This window comes from Pristiophorus japonicus, chromosome 20, assembly GCF_044704955.1.
Source record: "Pristiophorus japonicus isolate sPriJap1 chromosome 20, sPriJap1.hap1, whole genome shotgun sequence".
NCBI classification, from domain to species: domain Eukaryota; kingdom Metazoa; phylum Chordata; class Chondrichthyes; family Pristiophoridae; genus Pristiophorus; species Pristiophorus japonicus.
The window spans coordinates 59,784,156-59,810,193 of NC_091996.1; the positions used below are offsets into that span (position 1 = coordinate 59,784,156).

The window sequence follows — 26,038 nt, forward strand, 5'->3', positions numbered from 1 at the left end:
CGTCGTATTTGACCCCGAGATGAGCTTCCGCCCCCATATCCTCTCCATCACCAAGATCGCTTATTTCCACCTATGTAACATCACCCGTCTTTGCCCCTGCCTCAGCTCATCTGCTGCTGAAACCCTTATCCGTGCCTGTGTTACCTCTAGATTTGACTATTCTAACGTACCCCTGCCGGCCTCCAATCTTCTACTCTCCATAAACTTAGGCTCATCCAAAACTCTGTTGCCTGTGTCCTAATTCGCACAAAGTGCCATTCACTCACCACCAACGTTCCCTCTAAGCTGCCTGACCATGAGGTCACGCAGTTTCCTGCCAGTCCTGCGCAGCCCAGGACCGGCTTTGCCAATGTTAAGTTTTGTGCATGTGTGAAACTGTGAATGGGTCACGCAGCCCCTTAACGGGGGAACATTGCTCACCACCCCTGTGCTCGCTGAACTACATTGGCCCCGTTGAGCAACGCCTCAATTTTAAAATTCTCGTCCTTGTTTTCAAATCCCTCTATGGCTTCGCCGTTCCCTATCTCTGTAACCTCCTCCAGCCCTGAACCCTCCGAGGTATCTGCGCCCCTTCAATTCTCTTGCGCATCCCCGATTTTAATTGCTCCACCATTGGTGGCCGTGCCTTCAGCTGCCAAGGCCTCAAGCTCTGGAAGTCCTTCCCCAAATCTCTCCACCTCTCTTTCCTCCTTCAAAACGTTCCTTAAAATCTACCTCTTTGACCAAGCTTTTGGTCATCTGCCCTGATATCTCCTTATATGGCTCGTGTCAAATTTTGTTTTATAACACTCCTGTGAAGTGTCTTGTGATGCTTTATTACATTAAAGGCGCTATATAAATCCTGAGTCAGAAGGTTGTGGGTTCAAGTCCCATTCCAGAGACTTGAGCACAAAATCTAGGCTAACACTTCACTGCAGTACTGAGGGCGTGCTGCACTGTCAGAAGCGCCTTCTTTTGGATTGGATGTTAAACTGAGGCCCCATCTGCCCTCTCGGGTGCACATAAAAGATCCCACGGCACTATTCAAAGAAAAGCTCGGGGAGTTCTCCCCAGTGTCCTGGTCAGCATTTATCCCACGCATGACACCTAATAAAAAAAGATGGTCTGGTCATTTATTTTGTATCTGTTTGTGGGATTTTGCTGTGTGCAACTTGACTGCTGTGTCTCCCTACGTTACAACAGTGACTGCATTTCAAAGGTAATCTATTGGCTGTAAAGCGCTTTGGGAAGTCCTGAGATTGGTAAGGCGCTGTATCAATGCAAGTCTTGCTGTACCGTCCTGCCAGCTGAAATATTGCCAACGGTTTAATTTGTAAGAATGAGCGACCTCTTTTACATTAATCGGCTGAATGGAAATAGCTTCTCTTTGGCTTGGAGGGACATAATGTGTTTTTTTTTTGCATAAAAAGTCCCTGGAAATTTCCCTCCACCTGCCTCCCTTTATTGGCTGAGCATCTGTGTGTGTGCTCATTGGTTAGACAATCAGGGACGAAGGGTGAGGGAGGGTTGCTGGGAGCTAATAAAACTGCAGCTGTTCCACTGGGACCACTAGTCTGTGTTTGACAAGCTCAAGGATTTTGATGTGTTGCATTTGCTGCTTTTTTGGTGTAACTCCACCACCCCCTCCTGCCAATTTATTTTGGAAAAGGTATTCACTTGGAACCAACTTATTATAAGATCAGTTGAGAATCTAGCTTGGCTTTTAATTCAGCTCAGTGAATTTTTAAGTGCTTGCAATCTGTCTGACTGTTAAATGAGTCTAGACATTTCCTCGGGGTTATTTATATCTGTCTCACAGTGAACACCCAGTGTTGGCTTCGCTCGTGCTGTTTCTATTTGCTAAGCAGGATTACTCTCTGGTTCGCTTTGACTGAACGTGACCAACTTTGCTGCTAAGCTGATCTTTGATGAATATCCAGCTCGATCATTCTGATAACCACTGAACACGCCGTAAGAAGTAAGTCTCCTCAGACGGAATGCAGTTTCTTGCTTGTTTCCCCTTCATTGGGACCAAGTTTCAGGCCGTGCCTGGAACGGTGCAGCCCCGACCTGGACACCTGATTTTTGTGCCACAAAGTGCGCCTAAAAAAATACTTACCTATTCTCCGGCTCCCTACAGGTCCTCTGGAGCTGGGCTGGGCGTGGCGCAGCACGAGCTGTGGGGGGCGGAGCCAGGTCCCTGCGCTGAAAACAGTGCCGGGACCTCTGCACATGCGTGCTACAGTCCCGACTCCCAACCCTCTTTCCCCCCCTCCTCCTGGCTGGACTAGATCCCCCAGCCCTGGACTGGCCCCCTGCCCCCACCCGGACTGCCCCTCGCCCCCCCCCCCCCCCCCCCCCACCTATGCCTGATTTTCTAAGTGTAGACAAGGTTTTTCTGAGCGTACAAAAATCTACACTTCATTCCAAGTTAGTTTGGAGTATGTTTTCACTGCCTAAACTTTCAAAATGGGCGTAAGTGGCCGGATGCGCCCCCTGTTCCAAAGTGAAATTGTTCTAACTGACTAGAACTGGAGCAAACTAAATGCTTAGAATTGCAATTTTGAAGATACTCCATTCTAAACCAGTTGCTCCCAAAAAAACAGGAGCAACTCAGGCCGAAACTTGGCCCCATTGTCTGCGTAGTGTCAGCTGCGGCTCAGTTGGTAGCGCTCTCGTCTCTGAGTGAGAAGATTTTTGGTTCATAGTCCCATTCCGGCGACTTGAGCACAAAATCTAGGCTGACACGCCCAGTGCAATACTGAGGGAGTGCAGTGCTGTCGGAGGTACTGTCTTTTGGATGAGATGTTAAACCGAGGCTCCATCTGCCCTCTCGGGTGGATGTTAAAGATTTCATAGCATTACTTTCAAGAAGAGCAGGGGAGTTTTCCGATGTCCTGGCTGGAATTTAACACTTAACTCTCATTATTAAAACAGATGATGTGATCAATGCTGTTTGTAGGCTTTTGCTGTGTGCACATTATGTTTCCCTACATTACAACTACGAAAGTGGGAAGGTCTGAAGTTGTATAAATGTAAGTCTTTCTTTGAGTGTTTGTGGATGTTGTTTATTTTGACTTGGAGAAAGCATTTGATAAGGTTCCGCACAAGAGATTATCGCCAAAAATAAAAGCGCACAGTAACCTTATGACATGAGTTGGTAACTGGTTAGGGAAATAAAGGGAATGTTCTCTGATTTAGTGGGATGTGACAAGTAGTGTTCCTGAGGGATCTGTACTGGGACCTTAGCTTTTCATTAAATATATATCAATGACTTGGCTGAAGAAATAGTTATATCTCCAAATTTGCAGATGATACTAATTTAGGAGGCTGAGTAAGTTATGTAGATAGGAACAGGAAGTTTGTGGCCACCCTTGGCTTAGTTGCACTTAAATCTGTTTTGGGGGCTCAATTTTGTAAGGGGAGCTTGGGATGTGAGTTCGAATCCACACTCACCTGCGGTTCTGTTAGTGCAATTTGAGGATAGGTGAGTAATGAGGCACCAGAGACAGTAAGAGTACAAAATGGCTAATGTTTGTTTAGAATAGTAAACACCAAGATAGAGGGCATAGGAAGAGGTCATAAATAGCAGTAATGGCACAATTTCACTCAACAACATGAAAAATCTTGTAACAGGGAAGGGGAAAATAAGAGGTTAAAACATTCCACTCCCACAACCACACCTCCCTCTTCCACCCTTCTTACCAATTCCTATCCTAAATTGAGTGTGAGGGGGTTTGGGCTATATACTCAATCCTATCAATTCTGGGGGCACTTATTTCAGGTCGGGGTCCCTCTGGGGTGGGTTTTACGTTGTCTGTTTCGGTTTTCCTCCTCGATGTTGCGTCGGTTTCTTCTCTTTGCCTTTCGGTTGGCTCTTAAGCAAAAAGCTGCTGGAGTTAAGCACACCTTCCCCAGAGCGAGGGCCCTGTGGAAAAACTGACAACTCCCAAAAGCTGACTCCAACCTCCAACCTCTGGTTGGTTTCCTTGCTCAGCTCAGCTGTGGGAAGTCACTGCCAATGCCTGCTGGTTTTCAGTCTCGGTGGCTTTGTCTGCAGAACTACTGCTTCTTCCTCTGGAGGAGCATGAGCGGGAGCGAGAGCTCTCTCTAGATACAAGCTCCAAGCTCTCCAACCTCCAAAACCTCCCCCACCTTCCAAAACCTCCAACCTCCAACTTCCTTGTGTTTTTGCAGCCTTTCTTATAGTCTGTTCATGGGGTGTGAATGGCAGTTTGATGTGTACCCATCTGTCTGGAATGAAGATGATTGTTCACTATCTTGACAGAGGTGACATTCTGTCTGGGCTGACCAAACCGATTGCATCAGACCTGTGGGCCTTTGTTTAATTATTCAAACTTTGTGTTGCCTTGTATATTACTGGGGAGATTTTGCCTGCAAGGGTGGCCAGAGTCCCATCATCCTCTGCGGTTTGCAGGCTGTTGGCTGCAGTTGGTCATTTTAAACATGGCATCTTCCCATTCTCCTTGCCACATGTCTCTGGTTGGTTTTGCAGAACCTTACAATTTTGCACAAGCCTGTTTTCTAGTATATTGCCAGAGTTACACCTGTTTTTCTAGGTCAGAAATGCGGCAGTAATAATTTGCCAAACTTTCCCCGATGTATAATTCAAATTTGGAGCTGCGCAGTGTGTCCAGTCGCCTTGGGGGCGGCGCCTGCTGTCTGCGCCGAAAAAAACAATGCCACACCTTCTGTGCATGCAGGACAAAAAAAAGTGAGGTTTTTGATATTTCAATGGGCGTGCATGTGCAGTACAGCTCCAGGTTGGCAATCAGTCATTTTTAAAGAGCCAGTTGTGTGAGAAGGAGTGCTGTGAGAGCATTGAAAAAATCGGATCTGCAGCAATACAAGATGCAATGCGGTGCAAGGACCAAGAATTTCTTACAGGAAGAAGTGGAGGCATTAGTTACTGTGATTAAGAACAGGTGGCAGGAGCTGGACACCAGCAGAGGTCACATAAAAATTCCACCCAAAGAAATGAATAAGCGCTGGAACCAAGTTGCAGAAGATTACTGTGCAATGGTGACCACCACGAGATCTGGAGGCCATTGTAAGAAGTGGCAGGACCTTGGTCAAGTAGTTAGTGTGTGTAATATTTTCATTTATTCAATGGAATTACAATTGTAAATGTGACCAGCTGGATATGTCTCACCCAGCAGAAAGACACCATCTTTTTAAAAAAGTTGCATTTTCATCTTTGCAGAGGAAGGTGACACATAATAAAAGGGAAAGAACTCGAACAGGAGGAGGCCCGGCAAATCTGCAACCACTGACTCCCTTGGAAGAGAGGGTCGCTGCTTTGATGGATCCTGCCTAGTGAAAAGCCACCACCACTGCACAAGCTGGGCCCACACTCGAGGGAGAGAGTAAGTCCTGCAAATTCCACCGTCTGGCTTTGCTAATTGTTAAGCCATGCTTCGGTTCCGAGGGATGTCTCCATCAGCTACGCTTTGGTTGATGCCATGTGCTATCATTTATCGTGGTCCTTAAAATTAGCCTGCTGCCTGCGCTGTGTGAGCCTACTCATGCCACCTACACTGCCCCCTCCTCTGCTGCTAACCATTTGTCTGTGTTCTGTTATATTTTGCAGAACCTGAGGGCAACCCTGATGGGCCGGTGATTGGCCGGATTGGATTTGTCCTACTTTTTGCGACAGGACATACTTGGGCAGTTTTCCACATTGTCGGGTAGATGTCAGTGTAGTAGCTGTACTGAAACAGCTTGGCTAGAGGCGCGGCTAGTTCTGGAGCACAAGTCATCAGCACGACAGCCAGGATGTTGTCAGGGCCCATAGCCTTTGCTGTATCCAGTGCGCTCAACTGTTTCTTGATACCACGTGGAGTGAATCGAATTGGCTGAAGACTGGCTTCTGTGATGGCGGGGACCTCAGGAGGAGGCTGATATGGTTCATCCACTCGGCACTTCTGGCTGAAGATGGTTGCAAATGCTTCAGCCTTGCCTTTTGCACTCACGTGCTGGGCTCTGCCATCATTGAGGATGGAGATATTCATGGAGTCCCCTCCTCCTGTCCACCACCATTCATGACTGGATGTGGCAGGACTGCAGAGCTTTGATCTGATTGGTTGATTGTGGGATCGCTTAGCTCTGTCTACAGCGTGCTGCTTCCGCTGTTTCGAATGCATGTAGTCCTGTGTTGCAGTTTCCTCAGGTTGGCACCTCATTTTTAGGTATGCTAGGTGGTGCTCCTGGCATTAAACCAGGATTGGTCTCCTGGCTTGATGGTAATGGTAGAGTGAGGGATATGCCAGGCCATGAAGTTACAGATTGGTATGGAATACAATTCTGCTGCTGATGGCCCACAGTGCCTCATGGATGCCCAGTTTTGAGCTGCTAGATCTGTTCTGAATCTGTCACTTTTAGCATGGTGGTAGTGTCACACAACACAACAGGTGACCTCAGTGTGAAGACTGGACTTTGTCTCCACGGATTGTGCGGTGGTCACTGCTACCAATGCTGTCATGGACAGATGCATCTGCGACGGGTAAATTGGGGAGGATGAGGTCAAGTAGGTTTTTTTCCTCGTGTTGGTTCTCTTGCCACCTGCCACAGGCCCTGTCTGGCAGCTATGTCCTTCAGGACTCAGCCAGCTCGGTCAGTAGTGTTGCTACCAAGCCACTTTAGGTGATGGGCATTGAAGTCCCCCATCCAGAGTGCATTCTGTGCCCTTGCTACCCTCAGTGCTTCTCCAAGTGATGTTCAACATGAAGTACTGATTCGTCAACTGAGGGAGGGCGTTCGGTGGTAATCAGCAGGGGGTTTCCTTGCCCATGCTTGACCTGAAGCCATGAGACTTCATGGGGTCCGGAGTCAATGTTGAGGACTCCCGGGGCAACTCCCTCCTGACTGTATACCACTGTGCTGCCACCCCTGGTGGGTCAGTCCTGCTGGTGGGACAGGACATACACAGCTATAGTGATGGAGGGGTCTGGGACATTGTCTGAAAGGTATGACTTTGAGTATGATTATGTCAGGCTGTTGCTTGGCTAGTCTGCAGGACAGCTCTCCCAATTTTGGCATAAGACCCCAGATGTTAGTGAGGAGGACTTTGCAGGGTTGACTGGGCTGGGTGTGCTGTTGTTGTTTCTGGAGCTGGTGCCAAGCTTGATGCCGGGTGGTCCATCTGGTTTTATTTATATTATCGTTTTTCATCGTGGTCTGTTACAACTGAGTAGCTTGTTGTGTATTTGGACTTATAGAAGGTCTTTGATAAAGTACTACTCAATAGACTCGTTAGCAAAATTGAAGCCCATGGCATTAAAGGGACAGTGGCAGTGTGGATACAAAATTGGTTACGAGTCAGAAAGCAGAGAGTAGTGGTGAACGGTTGTTTTTCAGAATGGAGGGAAACAATCAGTGCTGTCGTCCAGGGTCAGTGCTGGGACCACTGCTCCTTTTGATCCATATAATGACCTGGACTTGGGTATACAGGGTATCATTTAAAAGTTTACAGATGACACGAAACTCTGAAATGCAGTAAACAATGAGGATAGTAGCAGATTTCAGAAGAACATGACTCGTGAAATGGGCAGACACGTGGCAGATGAAATTTAACGCAGAGACGTGATGCATTTTGGGTGGAATAATGAGTAGAACTAAATGGCAGCATTTTAAAGTAAATTGGGGGAAAAAACTATTTCCATTTGCAGGAGTCAATAACTAGAGGTCACAGATTTAAGATAATTGCCAATAGAAACAGGAGCAGAGGAGGAGGCTCCTTTTTGTACAGCAAGTTGTTCTGATCTGGAATGTACTGCCTGAAAGGGAAGCAGAATCAGTAGTAACTTTCAAAAGGGAATTGGATATATACTTAAAGGAAAATTTACAGGACTATGGGGAAAGAGCCGGGGTGAGTGGGACTAATTAGATAGCTTTCAAAGAGCCGGCACAGGCATGATGGGCCGAATGGCCTGTTTCTGTAAGAGCCTGTGATTTCAACGGTTTGCAGTTATTGGGTATATATCACTGTCTAGGTTCAACTTCTTTACTTTATCCACAGATGCTTAAAATTTATTATCGGAGGCAATGAAACAGTGCAACTTTGTGCTGGCATATTGTTCCACTGAGCAGGGGTGATTTTGTTTGGCTAAATGATTGCGCACAAAGTGTCAGGGTAATGGTCACCTCATGTACACTTCCCAATGGCTAATTTTCAAACAATATTCGCAGAGGCCTGGGAGCTGGTTCTTTTTCTCTGCAAAGGTGGAGAAATTAAACTATAAATTACCACTCACGTCAATGGTGCCCTGCCTTGCTGAGTTTCTGATTCAAAGAGACAAAGGTTCAGATGTTTCCTTCACAACCATACACTGACATGTTTATGCCCCACCGACGCCTGATGAGAGTGGGACTTGAGCTCATAACCTTCTGACTCAGAGGCAAGAGTGCTACCCACTGAACCACAGTTGAGCTCAGCTCAGGAGATGCCATGAGCGGCCAATTGCCAAAAGTGACGAACCAGTTTCTGTCTCTTATTAGGCTTGGACTGCTCCATATTTCATTTATATAGATGGCTTATGACAGCTTAAAGCAAGCATATATAATCCACCAACATGATGTAAAACATGTGGAAACCAACACACACAGTGGTAGAGATTTGTCTTGGGTCATAGTGCAAAGCAGGCATGGGCTGCCTGTTATGCACCACGCCCGATATAAAGTTTGGTTGACTGCGATGGAATTGAGTACTGGACGTGTCATATACCGGGTGGCCAATGTGGTTCCATCTGTTTTGCCTCCCCCCTCCCCCACAAATGCCCAATTTGACCCTCCGTGTCCATTCCAACTACAAAACTAAGAGAAATTAAGCAAGGCCATGCGTCCATAACTGTGATGGCAACAGCTTGTCCAGGTGCCTTTTGGGCAGGAATCACACACTATGTACTATAAAACTGTCACAGGACGGGAGTGGAGAGCACCAGTTCCAACTGTCACAGGAGAGAGAGTGGAGAGCACCAGTTCCAACTGTCACAGGAGCATCCAGTCGTGCCCCGGTAACTGCCCCCAAAGGAAGTGGAGTGTGGGAAATTGCACTCCGCTGCCATTGAGGGGCGGTAAGGCCAATTCTGCGGCGGGAGCAGGACTTCCACGCTGGGGGCTAAAATTCTCGGCCCCAGAAGGTTACCACCCCCAAGATGGGAGCCTGTGCGGGGAGGCAGAGGGAAGATGAGGGGAGACGGGGGCGGGGGATGGAGGGGAGAGTGGTGGGGGGGTGGAGAAACCCAGGGCGGGGGACAGGAGGGGCCACATTGCAGCAGAGGTCGGGGGGGGGGGGGGGCGAAGTGTGTTGGAGAGGTGGGCCTGGAGGCTCGGTGCGGGGAGTGTTCTGAGTGGGGTGGACGGGTTGACTGTGCAGATGGCGGTTGGTGGATGAGGTGTGGTTGTCATCGCGGGGGCGTGGCTCCAGGGTGGCCGGGGCTGGGGGCTCGACGTCCGGGGATGTTCGGCATTTGTGAAGGATTCGGACGGGGCAGGTTGGGTGCGGGGTGAGTGTTCCCGTGTTGGGTGGGGCCGGGGGGGGGGGGGGTGCTGTTTGGGGCTGGGATTGGGAGCGACTTCTTCACTCGGAGTTGTTGGCCTGTGGGGTTCCCTGCCACGGAGAGTTGTTGATGCCAGTTCATTGGATGTGTTCAGGAGGGAGTTGGATGTGGTCCTTGAGGCTGGGGTGGGTGATCAGCCATGATCTTGTTGAATGGCGGTGCAGGCACGAAGGGCCGAATGGCCTACTCCTGCACCTATTTTCTATGTTTGTTTCTAAATACTGCCCTGTTCGTTCGCTGAGCTTGCTGTTGTCCAAATCCCTTTTTTCTGTAATTCGCAATTCAGCATGATTTCGACACGTTGCCTTCCTCCTCGCTGAAAAATGTTGCAAGATATTGCTGCACGTCACAGCCAGCCAGAGACACACAATCAGCATTTCAGTCTCAGTTGGCAAGAAGCTGCAACATGTTGGCAATAGGATAAGGTAACGAGCGGTCTGGCTGCTGTCTGGCCTGCTTGCCAAGCCTGCGTGTCTCCCGCCGGTTAGCAGCAAATGTGGTAGGTCAACCCATTTTCTCGCTTTGTTCTGGTTTTTTTAAATTTTGCATTCTAATGTTGTTTTTCTCCACCAAATAAGGAATCAAGGGGGGGGGGGGGGGGGGGGGTAGGTAGAGAGGACAAAATATAACTGGAGATGTCCCCGGACAGCTGGGTTTGGTGAACTAACCATCCCCCAACAAGGGAGGTACACACTGTTGACTGAATTCTGGTAGAAATTGCCGCTATCGGCTTCACTGCCCCCGGGCTGAGAGGTACATGGGGCAGAAGGTGAAATGGGCAAATGTTTGTGCTTCTGATCCCTCTCACTGGAAGGGAAACATGGGCTGATATTGGCATCAAGCTCAGCTGTGGCACGCTTCCTATTGACTAGCAATCATTGGCTAAGTTGAAGGCTGAATAATAGTCACTTGGGCAAGGTACCAGGGGACTTCAGAGTGCTTGACCAGCCCTCTTTTTTTACTAATTGTGGAATCACGGAGCTGATCATAAACACACTGGGCTACCTTTTCCAGTATTGCTATCGCTCACAGTATCTGTCTTATGTCACTGTACTGCAAAATTAAATGTTTTCAAAACTTGTTTGAGATAAATAATTGAAAGAAAGGAAGACTTGCATTTCTATAGTGCCTTTCACAACCACCGGGCGTCTCAAAGCGCTTTACAGCCAATGAAGCACTTTTGGAGTGTATTCACTGTTGAAATGTGAGAAACGTGGCAGCCAATGTGCGCACAGCAAGCTCCCACAAACTCTAATGTGATTATGACCAAATAATTTGTTTTTGTTGTGTTGATTGAGGGATAAATATTGGCCAGGACCATGACATGAGAATGTATCTGAAGTGAAAACACTTTTTGTTGACACGTGCCATGAATGGCAGGAAGTGCTTTTCACGGTCGCCATTACACACACAGCAGCCGAGTCGGTTTGCTGGAGGCCGCGCGCAGGTGAGCACAGGAACATGCGGCACCAAGTCTCCACCAGAAGTGAAGTCGGGCGCCGGAATCGCGGGCGAACCCAAGTACTCGAATGAGGTCTTTGCGGCACTGTCACATCATCCTCCACCTGACGTTGGGGCGCCCTGCATAAGCAACAACAAAACTTCCATTTATACAGCACCTTTAACATAGTAAAATGTCCCAAGGTGCTTCATGGGAGCGTTATCAAACAATGTTTGACACTGAACCACATAGGCAGATATTAGGACAGCTGACCAATAGCTTGGTCAAAGCGGTCGGTTTTAAGGAGCATCTTAAAGGAGCAGAGAGAGGTGGAGGTTTAAGGAGGGAATCAAGTGCTTTCCATTGTCCGGGCGGTGGCAGCACATCCTGAGGCCTTCACTCAAATAGTTCTGTGGTTCGTATCCAAGTTTACGAACAAGAGTGAGTGGCAGACAGATTGCCCGGAGTTTGTAGTGGGCATGGAGCCTAAGTAGACCTCTCTTTGGAATTTTCTCTCACCCCTCCTCTCCGGACAACGCTGGGAGATCTGCTGCCAGAGGGCATTCCCCCTGGAAACCCCCCTTTACCTGGCAGCAATGGAGAACAAGCTGATGGAGCAACAAAGGGAGAGAAGGAGTTGCTAGCTGCAAAGGAGGCAAAGTTACTCACCTGTTGTACCCCGTGGCTCTTCGGCCTGACCCCAAAGAAGCATCGCACTAGTGCAGTGCATCAAAAGGCTTTGCTTCCTGCATGGGCCTTGCTTCCTGTCCACTGGTTTCATCTTCCTCCTACTACTCTTCTATAGGCTCCTGGGATTCTGGAGAATGTAAGGAAAGGGGGATTAAAATGGTGCGATCGAAAATGCTTTTGTAGTGACTTGCAGGAGATGTCTGCTGGTACGACTGCTTTAGGTTCTGACCAGAAAAGGGCTACTAACCTTGAGCTAGCGGAGGACCTTCCACGTCTTCTCCGATGCCCTCTGCTACTGGCATCTGCTGAATTTCCAGAACCTTGTGGGGGAAGTGAAGGAGGTCACAGACCTCTCTGCTTCCCTCCTCGCCTTCCTCTGTCATCTCCTGGGAAGGCAAGACGTGCGAAAGGCACGCGGCTTTCAGAGACAGCACATGTCCATGCTGAGCAGTAGATGGAGCAAAGAATGTTGACCGCAATCTGACATTGAAATCTGTCCTTTGAACCGAAAGCACGCTGACAGGGGAGTGAGCTAACGATATGAGTTGTAGGATGGTGTTCCAAAATGCCAGTGTTCTTTGGAAGGCATTGAAGGGACTCTAAGATGGTAGATGATAAGGATTACACACAAACGGGCACAAGATGCCTTGAGGCAGAGGTAAGTGGTTAATCTCATCTTGGCCAGCCTCGTCAGGTCATTGAACTTTTTGCAAAAGTTTGGGGGATGGTGGAGGTGGCATTAACAGCCAGTGCCATCACCTTCCACCATACTACCAGCACGCCTTGATGAGACTCCTTTCCCCCAAACAGATTTTCCCCTTCTTCCAACCTCCTGGAGCAGTACCTCCAGCTCTCCACTGCCAAAGTTGGCAGAACGCTGTGCTCCTTTCACTTTGTCAGCCATTCTATTTGGTTCACTCCTCCTCCAATGAAAACAGCCCATTCCAGGAATTTAAATGCTGCAACTGCCCCAGGATTCCTACTCCACAAACCAATGCTTGATGGATCTCTGCCCTTCCCCATGGAAGTTGGCTGACTAGGCCAGCAATGACCAACTCTTGGGCCATAGTGTCACAACTTGCAGCAGGTCATTTGTCCACAATGCATTGTCTGCACACAAATTAACTTCCCTTTATTTATGTGAAACATCTACAAGTGCGTGTTTGCCTCAGCCAGTTGCTTCTGAGTTGGAAGGTTGGTGTTTCAAACCCTCACTCCCAGTCCAAAATATCAGCCTAAGTTATGTGCTTAATTCCCAGAGTGATGAAGGCAGTATTGAGAAAATACTGCATTGTCTGTGTTAAACAGAAATATATTTATCAAATACTTAGAAAGCTATCTTGTGTTGCATATCAATTGCTCAGCGCAATCATCGCTTGGAAAAAGTTTCCGATAGTAACTATGTGCTAGCAACTTCAGAAACATAAGACTGTTAGCTTTCCTAAGCAAACTCATCCATGAAAGCGCACTTAAAATTTCACTAGACAGCAATCACAGGAAATCCTCACAACTGGGGCTGAATTTGGTCAAGGCCTCCACCCGCCCGATGGCCGCCGAGGTACTGGACGGTACTTTCGTCAGGGTTTTCATCGGCGAGGTCCTTCGAAGGGCGGCAAACCCACGACGTACGCCGCCAATCTGGGTGGCAGCGGGTGGGAGGTCTCATTCTCGGTGGCAGAGGCGCTCGCCACCCAAGTGCCGCTGAGGATGGAGTCGGGGCCCACGGAGGGTCGAAGACCTAAAAATAAAAATCATCAACAAAAAAAACGAATCATCTGACGACCTTCAGGGGACCCCATCCAGGTAAGTACCTATAAAGAAATTTAACGTTCCACTTAACCTTTTTACATGATCTTGGCACTCACCATTCAGGACAGAGCAGCCTCCTTGCAACAGTCCACCGCTGTCCTGCCATCAACTCCCGCCCGCACCAATCTGGCCTCTCGGTGGATGGGAGTCTACTTGCGCGCATCGGCCATCCGCTGACGTCAGTGGGCGCTTCCTGGCAGCTTTCCCTTCCTGCCCGCTTCAGGCCACATCGCAAGTGGCGCTGGGCGGTTCAAGCAGAGGAATGTGGGCGGTAAGTTCACCAAAATCGACCCCATGGTTTACAATGCCACTGAGAGCTAATGACTAAAGGAAATCTCCACCGTGAATAAATTCTGCCTTTTATTAAAAGGTTTGGGATTTTGTTAGTGAAGAATGTATTTATAGTTTTGCTGCTTTTCTCTTTACCACACATGTCTAAGTCAAACCCAAGATTCACGATTGCATTACGTGAAACCACAATTGTGACATTTTCTATTTCCCCACAATTACATCTCTGTATTGTGCAGAAGGACTTTGTATTTATTTTTCCTTTTTAAGGAGGGAGTACAATGTGTTTCGCGATTATCTGAGGATAAATTCATTGCCGGGTCTCTGCCTTGCCCCTTATCACTCCTTTCCTGAAGGCACAGACCTGTGATTGGATACAGTTCCATGGGTACAGATCAGTTTCTGTACCTAGACATAGCCATTCTTTGTGTGATCCTTGCCAGTGAGGCTGGCCAGATAATCTACCTGCAGAGGTCACCTTTTTAAAATTCATTCCTGGGCTGTGAGCATTACAGGCCAGCATTTATTGCCCATCCCTCATTGCCCTGGAGAAGGTGGTGGTGAGCTGCCTTCTTGAACCGCTGCAGTCCTTGTGGGAAAGGTGCTTCTACAGTGCTAAGGGAGTTCCAGGGTTTTGACCGATAATAAAGGAACAGCGATATATTTATAAATCAGGATGGTGCATGACTTAGACGGAAATATGGCGGTGGTGGTGGTCCCATGAACCTCCTGCCCTTGTCCTTCTAGTTGGCTGAGGTTTAGGAATTTCTGTTGAAGAGGTCTTGAGTTGCTGCAGTACATCCTGTACATCATCATCATCATAGGCAGTTCTTCGAAACGAGGATGACTTGCTTCCACGCCAAAAAGGGATGAGTTCACAGGTGTTTCAATGAAGGATCTAATATTCCGGATCCTGAAGGGTGGAAGCTACCTGCGCGTGGATTTTTTTTAACGTGTGGTGGCCGTTGCACACCAGCCATTATATAGGCTTGACAAGCTAGGCCTTGTTCCAGTGGCAAGGATTATCCAAGACGACTGGAGACCAGCTCTGCTGCACGGATCTACTGCGCACACATCGCAGTGTGGGCTGGCCCGTGCTGCCCCTGGGCCCTCTCCTCTTCTGGGCCCCGAACTCACTCCTCTCCTGGGCCCCGATTACATTGCTCCACGATCTCTCGCCGCTCCTGCAGTACCTGCCCACACTCCAATCACCAACCTGGGTTATGGTGATGTTCAATCCACTCTCCCTCTTTACAGCCGTCGCTCTCCTGCACCAGCACGCGCTGTACCTTGAAGTGGTATGCCTCTGCAGACCGCTCCTTTGAAGGCCCTGACCTGCTGATGGTCCTTGCAGATTGGCCACCAAGCCGAATGCTGGGTCGGGCCTCCGCACACTGCTTTTGTAGATAGTGCACATTGCATCCACGGTACAACGGTAGTATCGCGGGTGGATGTTTAAGGTAAATGTTGCAGTCTCATCCCAGCCCGATGACATCCTCAGCCAATGATCACACCTGACTTCTGAAACTCAGGGCCCTGAGGCCAGTTGTAGCATATTCACCAACAACTTTTTATGTAGCACCTTTAGTGCAGTAAACATCCCAAGGCGCTTCACAGAAGTGTTATAAGACAAAACAAATAAATTTGACAGAGCCAAACAAGAAATTACAGCAGGTGACCAAAAGCTTGGTCAAAGGGGTAGGTTTTAAGGAACATCTTCAAGGAGGAAAGAAAGATAGAGGCGAAGCAGTTTAGGGATGGAATTCCAGAGCATATGACCCAGGCAGCTGAAGGCACAGTAACCGATGGCTCAGCAGTTATAATCCGAGATGCTCAAGAGGCACCTCGGAGGGGGCTGGAGGAGATTACAGAGATAGGGAGGGGGGGGCGAGGCCATGGAGGGATTTGTAAACAAGGATGAGAATTTTGAAATCTGTTACTTAACTAGGAGCCAATGTAAGTCAGCGAGCACCGGGGTGATGGGTGAGCGGGACTTGGTTCGAGTTAGGACATGAGCTGCCGAGTTGTGGATGACAAGTTTACGTAGGGTTGAATGTGGGAATCTATCTTTGGGAGAATCTATGAAGTCAGCATTGCTACATTTGCTAGCAAGTTTCTTCACGAGCCTTACATTGAATTACATAAAATGTGCAGCATAGACAGGCCATTCGGTCCAACCAGTCTGTGCTGGTGGTTATATCCTCCTCCATCTACCTCATCTCAGCTTTTCAATTATATCTTTCTAATATATTTTCTCAAGTACTCATCTTGGTTCCATATGAAAGCATCTAAGATATTTGCCTCAACCATTTTCCGTGGTAGTGAGTAGCGCGTTCCACATTCTAACTTCTCCTCATTTCCCGGATGGATTTATTAGTGACTATCCTGCATTTATTCGTTTTGGATTCTCCCTCAAGTGCCTTGTAGCTCATGGATTCCTGATTTTGAAAGAACATCCTCTTTCATATTTAAATTGCATTAATTTGCCATCAGAGTTCCCCTGATTGCTTAGCAATATTTTTCGCTTAGTTCAGCCAATTAGACTGCTCAGGCTTCCAGTCACGTCTCTTTTGGTTAGATAGCCTGCCTGCACTTGCAATCAGCACTTGGTTTTTTAATATTCATTCTCAGAATGTGGATGTCTTTGGCAAGATCGGCATTTATTGCCCACCGTAGTTGCCTCGAGACGGTGGTGGTGAGCTTTCCTCTTGAACCGGTTTGATACAATTGGTCAACCACGCTCGTGTGGGATTGGAGTCACATATTCATCCCTCAACCAACGTCCCTAAAAACACATTACCTGATCATTTATCACCTTACTGTTTGTGGGAGCTTGCTGTGCAGCTAATTGGTTGCTGCATTTCCTACATTACCACAGTGACTACACTTCAAAAGTACTTAATTGGCGGTAAAACGCTTTTGAGGCATCCTGAGGTGGTAAAAGGCACTATATAACAGCAAGTCTCGTTCTTTTCCGATATCCCGACTGACCGTCCTCATCACTTCATGACCAGAAAGGGAATTTTCTCCCTAAGTGACTCCGGGCACCAGTTCCTTCCTGTGAATGCTGTCAGCTGCCATGATGCATTTAAACTCGGGCAATCCGACATTCCTGCGATCCTTCAAAAGAGGTGAAGTCTCCGGATTGCTTTGTTGAGCTCTCCTCCAATAGCACACAATTGTGCACTATAGAGAGATGAATGTCACAAAAGAAGAATTTGCAGTGAGCAAGCAACAGATGCTTGAAGTTGGGGTTTGGTGGTAGGGAGAGGGAAGACTAGCCTTCGGAATACTCACTGCATGCAATCATGAATTGTGGTGGCCCGTTGTGTCTTTGCTCAACTTTGCAACCTCAAGGCATTCAGCTTGACCTAGCAGGGAGGGGGGAGAGCAGGCGACCCAGATGGTGGCTCAACCGTGGCTATCAAGGGAAATCAGGGATAGCATTAAAGCCAAGGAAGTGGCATACAAATTGGCCAGAAATAGCAGCGAACCCGGGGACTGGGAGAAATTTAGAACTCAGCAGAGGAGGATAAAGGGTTTGATTAGGGCAGGGAAAATGGAGTACGAGAAGAAACTTGCAGGGAACATTAAGACGGATTGCAAAAGTTTCTATAGATATGTAAAGAGAAAAAGGTTAGTAAAGACAAACGTAGGTCCCCTGCAGTCAGAATCAGGGGAAGTCATAACGGGGAACAAAGAAATGGCGGACCAATTGAACAAGTACTTTGGTTCGGTATTCACTGAGGAGGACACAAACAACCTTCCGGATATAAAAGGGGTCGGAGGGTCTAGTAAGGAGGAGGAACTGAGGGAAATCCTTATTAGTCGGGAAATTGTGTTGGGGAAATTGATGGGATTGAAGGCCGATAAATCCCCAGGGCCTGATGGACTGCATCCCAGAGTACTTAAGGAGGTGGCCTTGGAAATAGTGGATGCATTGACAGTCATTTTCCAACATTCCATTGACTCTGGATCAGTTCCTATGGAGTGGAGGGTAGCCAATGTAACCCCACTTTTTAAAAAAGGAGGGAGAGAGAAAACAGGGAATTATAGACCGGTCAGCCTGACATCGGTAGTGGGTAAAATGATGGAATCAATTATTAAGGATGTCATAGCAGTGCATTTGGAAAGGGGTAATATGATGGGTCCAAGTCAGCATGGATTTATGAAAGGGAAATCATGCTTGACAAATCTTCTGGAATTTTTTGAGGATGTTTCCAGTAGAGTGGACAAGGGAGAACCAGTTGATGTGGTATATTTGGACTTTCAGAAGGCTTTCGACAAGGTCCCACACAAGAGATTAATGTGCAAAGTTAAAGCACATGGGATTGGGGGTAGTGTGCTGACATGGATTGAGAACTGGTTGTCAGACAGGAAGCAAAGAGTAGGAGTAAATGGGGACTTTTCAGAATGGCAGGCAGTGACTAGTGGGGTACCGCAAGGTTCTGTGCTGGGGCCCCAGCTGTTTACACTGTACATTAATGATTTAGATGAGGGGATTAAATGTAGTATCTCCAAATTTGCGGATGACACTAAGTTGGGTGGCAGTGTGAGCTGCAAGGAGGATTCTATGAGGCTGCAGAGCGACTTGGATAGGTTAGGTGAGTGGGCAAATGCATGGCAGATGAAGTATAATGTGGATAAATGTGAGGTTATCCACTTTGGTGGTAAAAACAGAGAGACAGACTATTATCTGAATGGTGACAGATTAGGAAAAGGGCAGGTGCAAAGAGACCTGGGTGTCATGGTACATCAGTCATTGAAGGTTGGCATGCAGGTACAGCAGGCGGTTAAGAAAGCAAATGGCATGTTGGCCTTCATAGCGAGGAGATTTGAGTACAAGGGCAGGGAGGTGTTGCTACAATTGTACAGGGCCTTGGTGAGGCCACACCTGGAGTATTGTGTACAGTTTTGGTCTCCTAACCTGAGGAAGGACATTCTTGCTATTGAGGGAGTGCAGCGAAGGTTCACCAGACTGATTCCCGGGATGGCGGGACTGACCTATCAAGAAAGACTGGATCAACTGGGCTTGTATTCACTGGAGTTCAGAAGAATGAGAGGGGACCTCATAGAAACGTTTAAAATTCTGACGGGGTTAGACAGGTTAGATGCAGGGAGAATGTTCCCAATGTTGGGGAAGTCCAGAACCAGGGGATACAGTCTAAGGATAAGGGGGAAGCCATTTAGGACCGAGATGAGGAGGAATTTCTTCACCCAGAGAGTGGTGAACCTGTGGAATTCTCTACCACAGAAAGTTGTTGAGGCCAATTCACTAAATATATTCAAAAAGGAGTTAGATGAAGTCCTTACTACTAGGGGAATCAAGGGGTATGGTGAGAAAGCAGGAATGGGGTACTGAAGTTGCATGTTCAGCCATGAACTCATTGAATGGCGGTGCAGGCTAGAACGGCCTAATGGCCTACTCCTGCACCTATTTTCTATGTTTCTATGTTTCTATATGCAATAAAGGTACAAACTGAGTATTGTTTAACTGAACAAGGTACAAACTTGGCTCTGCTTTGTTACGGCCCAAAGTGCCTGACTCTCGAAATGGCTGGCTTTTTATACCAGAGCAGCACCAGGTGTGTGCTGCTCAGTGGCCTCCAACAATGACATTATCAGGTGGCTACAAGCAGCATGTACATACATGACAATACCCTCCTCTGAGATCTTATCACAGTCTTTCACAGGTTGAGATGGTCCAGTGCTTTACACTCCCGGGTTGACCGTCTCTGTTCGATTCCAGCCTTGGGTGAATGTGCGGAATCTGTTTGTGGCTGAATGGCTGACTTGTTGGGGGTGGCAGTGGCCATGTCAGGAATTGCAAGTCCATTTTTATTGAACAAGTCCATGATGGAAATTCCGGGTTCACTGATGACCCTTGAGTCTACTGAAGGCTGCTGGTGGGTTGGCTGGTTGTCGACGGTTTCTTGGTCCAACTGCTCTGGCTCGTCTCTGTGCCTCAGCTTTGTTTGATCCATGTGTTTGCTGCAAATTTGGCCATTCTTGAGCTTAATAACAAATACTCTGTTGCCCTCCTTGGCCATGACCATACCAGTGATCCATTTGGGACCCTGACCATAATTCAACACATACAGGATCATTAACAGAAATCTCACGTGACACAGTTGCACGATCGTAGTACCCTTGTTGACTCTCTTCTGTATTCAACATGATTACTTAAATCTGGGTGTACAAGAGATAACATGGTCTTCAGACCTCCTTTTCTTCATAAGTTCAGCAGGCGAGACCCCTGAGTGTGTGGGGCCTTGTCCTGTAACTCAGCAGTATGCAAGACAAACGGGTCTGCGGTGACCCTTGGGTTATTCTCCTCATGCTTTGCTTCATAATTTATACTGCACGTTCTGCTTGCCCATTGGACGCAGGCTTGAATGGTGCTGACCTTACATGTTTTATGCCGTTAAGTTTTACAAAACTCCTGACTGGTGGAGCACGACCCATTATCGCTCACCACGTGTCGCGAACATGACATTGAAATTCTCTATGGTTGCCGTGAACGTACCGGATGACATGATTATGCATTCTATCCACTTTGAATAAGCATCCACCACCACTAAACATCTTGCCCAGGAAGGGACCTGCAAAATCTACATGGATCCTGGACCAAGGTTTGGATGGCCATGACCACAGACTCAGCGGCGATTCCGCTGGTGCTTTGCTGAGCTGCATGCAGGTGTTGCACTGATGCACGCATGCTTCCAGCTCAGAATAAATTCCTGGCCACCATACGTGGGACCGGACAATGGCCTTCATTATCACTATACCAGCATGTGTGCTGTGTAACTCACGCACAAACTTCTCTCTCCCTTTCTTGGGCATTACAACTCGATTGCCCTATGTGATATGTTCACAGAGCACCGCACACAGCTTTCTAACATGGCAGGCAGCTCACTTGGAAGCCTCTGGAACATACCTGGTTCTGTTTATTATTAACTCTATAGTTGCAGTACACAATACGTCCACATCTACAGTGTGGAGCTACAAACACTACAAGCTTACAGACATTACACTTCTCCCTCCTTAATGAAGTTATTATAACAAACATCATACATAACTTGCATGTTTATACATAACACGGGATAAAGACTTATTTTTTCCTATATTTACAAATTTAACTTGACCACTTGTTTTCTGTTTCGAAGAGGATACCTTCGCTCTCGAACAGAACCTTCCAAACATGGTGTCGAATTTAAACTCATTCGAGGCTCATCCTGAGGAACGATTTCTTCCACGGAATTTCCTTGATTTTCATTTGAACTCGCACTAACTTCAGGCTGTTTGATTTCCTGACTCGGACTCAGACTTGCATTCTGATTTTCTCTTGGATTTGTTTCCAGTACACTAGGATGTGCTACTGGTATATCAAAACTATCTGAGTCAAATAATTGAATCATTCCCACCTTCAACTCCTTCCATGTCTGGAGGTCAAATATGATCAATGTGAACAAACCTAACCTGTCCATTATCAAACATCTTGACCAAATATGTGCGAGAACCACATATCTTCACTACTCTTCCTAGTAACCACTTTAACTATTTATGGTGATGGTTCTTCACTCTCGCCTTCTGGTTTAATTTTCACACTTCTCTCTTTTACTCTTACTCTATCTCTATCTCTATCATGATTCTCTTTCTGTCTTAATTGTGTCTCTTCTACGGACTGTGCCAATTTTGGTTTTAACAACGAGAATCTGGTTCATGGCTGTCGTTTGAGAAACAACTCTGCTGGTGTTCTACCAGTAGTTGTATGAGGAGTATTACGATATGTAATCAAAAAATTAGCCAATTTGTGATCCAATGACAGCTGTCGTCTCTTTGGATTTGGATCGAACATTTGTTTTGAGGGCACGTTTTACAATTTGTACAGTGCACTCTGCTACAGTGGAACCTTGGTATGTTTCACACCATTTTTGCTCGTGAATTGTGCAAATTCTTCTGAACGAAATTGTGGTCTATTATCCGAAATAATTTCTTCAGGGAGGCCAAATGAAGAAAATAATCTTCGTAAAATGTCCAATGCTTTACTTGTTGTTGTTTTCCACATTGGGAACACCTCAACCCACTTCGAATGGCTATCAATCACAATGAACAATTGTCCTTCTAACTCAGCAAAATCAATATGTAGCCTTTGCCACACCCTGGGAGGACATTTCCATGGCTGTAATGGTAATGATGGTTGCTTGCTTACCGATTGACATGTCGTACACTGACTCACGGTGTACTCTCTAGCTTTATCAAGAACTGGCCACCATAAATAACTGCGTGCAAAACTCTTGGTCAAGCACATTCCCAGGTTCTGGTCATGAAGGTCTCCTAATAATTTGGACCTGAATTTATTTGGTATAACCACTCTTGCACCCGACATGATACAATCTTTATCGACTGATAATTCATTCCTTTGAATGAAGAATGGATGAATATCTTTGACTGATACCTGGTTTGGCCATCCATTTGCAGTATAATCATACACCTTTGACATCACTGGGTCATGTTTGGTTGCTCTTCCAATCGCTTCAGCTGTGACTGGCAGTTACCAATGTTTGAAAAATAGAACACTTCTTCCCTATCGGGTGTAACTTGTGATGGGGAAGGCAGTCTAGACATAGCACCAGCATTACAGCTGATCGGCTGATCGTCTGTATTCATTATCATTGTATATGCTGACAAAATCAAAGCCCATCTCTGCATTCGGGCTGCAGCTAATGTTGGAACTGGGGACTTTGGATGGAGGATTGCTGTTTGGGGCTGATGGTCTGTAACGATGGTAAACTTATGACCATACAAGTATTTGTGGAACTTCTTGACCCCAAAAATTAATGCCAAAGCTTCCCTTTCAATTTGGGCATTATTACACTCACTGGCACTGATTGCATGAAGCAAAAGCAATTGATCTTTTCCCCCCACTACGTAATACATGAGATTACTGCCCCAACTCCATACGCAGAGGCATCACATGCTAGCTTAATCTCCTTAGATATGTCATAGTGAACTAACTTGGTGCTCTCTACCAATTTGCTTTTACACTCCTTGAATGCTGTATCGCATTCTTTTGACAACTTCCAATGGACCTGTTTTTTCAATAGTTCATTCAGTGGATGTAATACTGTAGCCAAATTTGGTAGCAACTTCCCATAATAGTTCAAAAGACCCAAGAATGAACGAAGTTCAGTGACATTCCTGGGAGTGGGTGCATTGCTGATTGCATCTAGTTTTCCCATGGTTGGATGTAAACCATCTTTGTCTACTCTGTATCCTAAGTACTCCACTGAGTTTTGAAATAACTCACTTACGAGCAGACACTGTGCTTCTCTAGCCATTTGAGGACTTCATTCAATATGTTATGAATTTGCCTATTTGGTGCTGAAATTAGTATGTCATCCAAATAACATACTACCCCTTCAATACCTTGCAAAATCTCGTTCATCACCCCTTGGAATATGGCAGGGGCGCAATACACTCAACAGTAGCCTATTAAATTGATATAGGTCTAGATGAGTATTTATAGTCAAACATGACTTGGACACCTCATCTAGTTCAACCTGTAAGTAGGCATTCATAAGATCCAGCTTTGAGAAGATCTGACCACCTGTCAGTGTTGTGAACAAATCTTCTATATTCGGCAATGTATTGGACATTACCCTCTAGAACCTGGTTTAGTTACTTTATAATCACCACACAATCTTACCTTACCATCGGACTTGGGTACAACAACAATGGGTGTAGCCCAATTACATTGATCTATCTTACAAATAATGTTCTCAGTCTCTAGTCTTTTGAGTTCTTGCTCAACTTTCTCCTTGAGTGCATATGGTACGGAACGTGGCTTGTAGTAAACCGATCTAGCGTCCTTCTGTACCCTGACACTCACCTTGAAGCCTTGGATCAGACTGCCTGTTTCGCAGTACACCTTCGGATACTTCTTGATAACATCATCCGTTGATGCAAATCTCGCTTCTACATGGAAAATCTCACTCCAATCCAGCTTCAGTGATCTCAACCAATTTCTTCCTGGTAAGGCAGGCTTGTCTCCTTTCACTACTATTCGAGGCAAGTTCTGAAATTGATCCTTGTATTTCACCAGTACAGTGATACGACCTACCACAGGAATTTTCTCTCCCGAGTAGCCTCACAGCTCTATCTTGGATTTCTCCCAATTGGAAATCACGCAATTTGTCACGATATAGTGACTCCGGTACTACACTTACGGATGCACCCATGTCGTGTTCTATTGGTATCGAATCCTGCAACATCTATGTGGATTTTGATACTTTTCGAATCGCTGTCCGTTAACCTCGTGCTTCTGATGACGTGTAACTCTAACATCTCCATATCCTGTTGTTGTTCTTCCATGCTATGTAGTCTCTGGGGATTTCTACTCATCGCTTTGAACACTGGACTCATAGCTTTGAAAGCTGAATTACCCTTCAGTCGGCATGCCTTCGCAAGACGCCCAGTCTTTCTGCAGAAGAAACACTCTGCTCAAAGTTGTCCATATGTGAAGGCAATCTGTTGTCCCAGACATCTATAGTACGACTTCGACGCTCTGTTAGAATTTCCAGTTTCTGAGACTGTGGGCCCCCACCGCCTTTTACTTTGAATCTTCAGGCGATTTACCTCAGTTGACAGATGACCATAATTATTATGAAATTCTCAGGACTATTGATTGGCCATGCCCATCGACCTCGCTGTCAGACAAGCAAGCTGAAAAGTCAAGTCATCCATCGTCAATAACTTCCTTCTGATCGCATCATTTTTCACCCCACAAACAAAACTATCCCGCAATGTTCGGTTTAGAAAGTTTCCGAAATTACAATGAATAGATAGCTTTTTTAATGCTACAATATAATCACTGAAATTTCATCAGACTTTTGATTCCGTATCCCGAAATGATAGCTTTCAGCAATTTCTAACAGTTTGGAGTTATAGTGCTACTCCAGCTTTGTTAAAATCTCTAAGCGTTGTGTCCTTTGGCTCGTCAGGCACAAGCAGATTTATCGGGTTTCAAAAAAATTCAGGGTACCAGCTGCAGATAAGAAGATAGCTTGCTTCCGTTCCAATATTGCCTGATTCTGGACTGCATTCTCTGGAACTTCGATTATGTTATTTGCAGTGAAATACATTTCTAGCCGATCCACATACGCTTTAAAATGTTCCCGGTCATGTCTATATTCACCCAAATGTCCCACTACACCTGTGGCTGCTGCCATTTTGATCACTAGCTGTTCACACAGTGTGCTGTATTTTATCTCGGATTTTGTAGCTTTTTCCAAAGACAGAAGCTTGCAACGTCTCTGTCGGCTGGCTGAATCCTTCACCAACAAAATTTCAGCTTTAAATCATCCGAAAAATCCCATCCCGCTGCCAAATGTGATATATTCTGAGCACAGCACACACCGCTTTCTAACATGGCAGGCAGCTCACTCGGAAGCCTCCGGAACATGCCTGGTTCTGTTTATTATTAACTCTGTGGTTGCAGTACACAATAAGTCCACATTCACAGTGTGGAGCTACAAACATTACAAGCTTGCAGACATTACACCCCACAATATGCAATCTGCTTGAATAGACAGTCCGTCCTTGCGACGAATGTACGGTTTGGCCTCCTCGCACATTTGCTTGGGTATGGCAGACCAATCCCCTTTGAGGATGCAACCCTTTACCACCGATAATATCATGTCCTGACTGGTCCAGGTCTTAACTTGTTGAACCGTGACAGGGCTACCTTCACTCTCAAAAGCATCAATGATTAATATTAAATTTGCCGGTTGTGGCGTTTCCACCTCCGGTGTGGGCAACAGCAATCGGCTAAAAGCATCAGCACAATTCTCTGTGCCAGGTCTGTGACAAATGACATCATCATAGGCAGATAATGTCAGCACCCACCTTTGGATGCGGGATGAAGCATTGGTATTGATACCTTTGCTCTTGGAAAACAACAAAATGAGCGGCTTGTGATCGGTCTCTAATTCAAACCTCAGACCAAACAGTTATTGATGCATCTCTAATACTGTACACACACCATAAAGCAGCTTTTTCTATCATACTGCAGACTCTTTCTGCTTTAGACAAATTTTTGGATACATACGCGACAGGTTGAAGTTTCACCGACTCATTGGCTTGCTGTAACAGGCAACCATTTCCATATGATGCGTCACAGGCCAAAACTAAACGTTTACATGGATCATAATGTATCCACATATTGTTCGAGCAAAGCAGATTGGTGGCTTTC

General features: G+C 46.5%; 1 protein-coding gene across 1 annotated transcript in view; it reads left to right on the forward strand.

Annotated features, from left to right (window-relative positions):
• Nucleotides 1-9,979: 9,979 nt before the first annotated feature.
• LOC139232938 (alpha-(1,3)-fucosyltransferase 7) overlaps nt 9,980-26,038 on the forward strand; it is a 38,016-nt gene continuing 21,957 nt past the window's right edge. Inside the window, exon 1 of the mRNA XM_070863431.1 lies at nt 9,980-10,056. The gene's annotated coding sequence lies outside the window, so the exon portion shown is untranslated. The remainder of the gene's footprint in view (nt 10,057-26,038) is intronic.